Here is a 2,907-nt window from a genome sequence, read left to right as displayed (position 1 = left end):
TATATGCATGGATATATGCATATGTTTATATATTATTTATATTATATATATATATATATACATGTATATATGTATATATATGGTCGTTATTTAACAGAAAGCTTTGCAATATATTGATGAATAGAAATAATAAAATCTTTGGTTTCAATTTTTGACGGAAAGCCAATAATTTCGGGAAAAGGTTAAGTCGATTACCTCAACTCCAGTATTTGACTGGTACTTATTTTATTGGACCCAAAAGGATGAAAGGCAAAGTCGACCACGGCGAAATTTGAACTCAGAACGTAAAGACGGGCGAAATGCCGCTAAGCATTTTGTGCAGAGTGCTAACGATTCTGCCAGCTTACCGCCTTCCCCTGAGGAGTAATAATAGTTTCGAATTTTGGCAACAAGTCCAGAAATTTGGGGGAAGGAGCTAAGTCGATTAGGTCGACCCCAATGCTCAAATAGTACTTATTTTAGCGAGACGAGAGGATGAAAAGCATAGCCGACGTCGGCGGAGTTTGAGCTCAGAACGTAAAGATGGGCGAAATGCCACTAAGCGTTTTTCCTGGAGCGCTAACGATTACGCCAGCTCACCACCCTTCCCTGAAGAGTAATAATGACAGAAAAATATTGAAGTGTCTCTAACTAATAACTGAAACCGAATTATAGACTTAGACAGCTGTGAGCTTAACTATCTCTTTCGGAAAATTTATTGTTAGAACTGTTATTCTTACATTTCTGCAAATTCTTTGGAGGTTGAAAGTATTATCTATACTCCCTCTTGTTGAAAGGAGATCTATTGATTAGTACTGCCTCCCATCCTCCAAGCTACAATATTTTATATTCAAGCCTGTCAATTTGTGTAGCATATTTCTCAACATCTAATTTAAAAAGAGGTTGAATTTTCCTTGGAACTGTCGGGTGGTAAACTTTTATATCAACCTTAGTCGTCTTTACGTCACTTCATGTGAGTATACTTATCTGTTATTACATTCAACCGCTTAAATTCCTGGGCCTTTGTGTGCGTGAGACTAAGTTCTCCTTCATCTGTCACTTGACAGTTCAGAAGAAGGAACATCCTTCTTGCGATCGTTGTTTTGCCATTTTTGTTATTGTTATTGTTCTTATGACTATTACTTCAACACTGAAACACTTGCACTTATCTACTCGATCAATTAACAAATACTTAAGATGTCGGAGGGAATAGGAAACTTGTGCATTCCTTTCTTGTATCAGTATAACATTAATGCACAGAGAAATAATCACGCAGTTCTTAAACAGTTAGATGCGTCCAATAATACAGTTATCACATATATCTCTAACTCGTATCTTAAACCTCAACACTAATATTATTACCATCAGTATTCGACTTCAGTAGATTAAGTGACAACATAATACACTTTTGCCGTTATGTCAACGTTATGGGAGTCCTCTCAATAAGGTTTTAAAAACCGATCTATCTTACTGTAAACTAACTTCAGCTACACTTTTCCGAAACAGATAAGTATATATTTCGTGTTAAGTCACCTTATTCTATACTCAACAAAACTTCAAACTGTTGTCGAAGGCCTGCATCTAGATTATGTAAATGAACGAACATTTTAAAACATGAAATAGATTTATGATTTGTATCGAAAAGAAAACCGAAACCAATCTAGAACATTTATTGCATAATGAATATTGCCTAATTTACACAGCTTCTAGATCGAGACACAAGACAATTTATTCACATCAAACAGAAGCTACATCAAAGAACATTATTTAGATTTTTGTTTGTAGCTTCGTTTTGTTTTGTTTTGTTAATATATTCATTCGACATCGAGAAAAGAATTTCTTAATGGCTACTGGATTTGATATATGCAGACGTAACTGCTACGCATCAAATGAAAAGTTTTCATAATTAGCTGGGCTATGCTTAAGTTATTTCCTGTATGTCTTATGCACTTTAAAAAGTATTTCTTCCGTAGGCTGAGATTTTCAAGGGGAAAAAAGGTGAAAATTGGGATGCGTACGCTTTTGCCATCATTGCTGTTTTCATTCTGGAATGACTCCAAAGTAGATAGAAAACAGTGACAGAATAGAATTATTAATAAATTACATGGTTACGACGCTAGTTACGTTTGACACTGATTAACGGCGTGGATAGCGCAAGTTTTTACGCCGTTCTTTTGGTAAAGATGGAAGTCTTATATATTATTTAGACACGCGCATATACACGAGCGCGCACGCGTTGTATACCAGGGGCTTGCGAAATCTCAGTAATTCAATATGCTAAAATTTAGAATTTAGTATCACCTATTAATACCAGCTCACTGTCGCGAACTCGATCAACAAAAGTTGTAGCACCACTACTCTTATCCCGATTACGAATACTCTCCATTATACTCTATTGTTACAGCAATAGTTGACTCCACAAACAAAACCTCATTAACAACTAACTACAAAGAAAACTAATAATAATAATAATAATAATAATAATAATAATAATAATAATAATAATAATAATAATAATAATAATAATAGTATACCGTGATGCTGAACCAGGCAATGGCTCTCATGGCTTCTGATCTTAACTGACTGGAAGTGTTATCATGTATCAGGTCATCCCATAAGTTCTGTCCGAATTTTGAATAAAGAAAACAAATGATCAAATGTTATATCTAATTGAAATTTAATCATAAATGTACTTTCACTGATTATCTATGACTTCCTTTCATCTATTTACAAGCTTTTTAATCCCATCAATGTAAAACTCTTCTGGTTTCAAAGCGAAGAACTCTGAAATGTCAATTTCGACCTCCTCCTGGCTTGCGAAAGTTATGTCCCCCAAATGATTCTGTAAACTACGAAACAAATGGTAGTCTGAAGGAGCAAGATCGGGAGAATAAGGTGGATGAGGAAATTTTTCCCAACCAAGCTATT

Source organism: Octopus bimaculoides, chromosome 5 (assembly GCF_001194135.2).
Source record: "Octopus bimaculoides isolate UCB-OBI-ISO-001 chromosome 5, ASM119413v2, whole genome shotgun sequence".
NCBI lineage: Eukaryota > Metazoa > Mollusca > Cephalopoda > Octopoda > Octopodidae > Octopus > Octopus bimaculoides.
The sequence above is the reverse complement of the archived record's forward strand: the minus strand, read 5'-3'. Positions refer to the sequence as shown.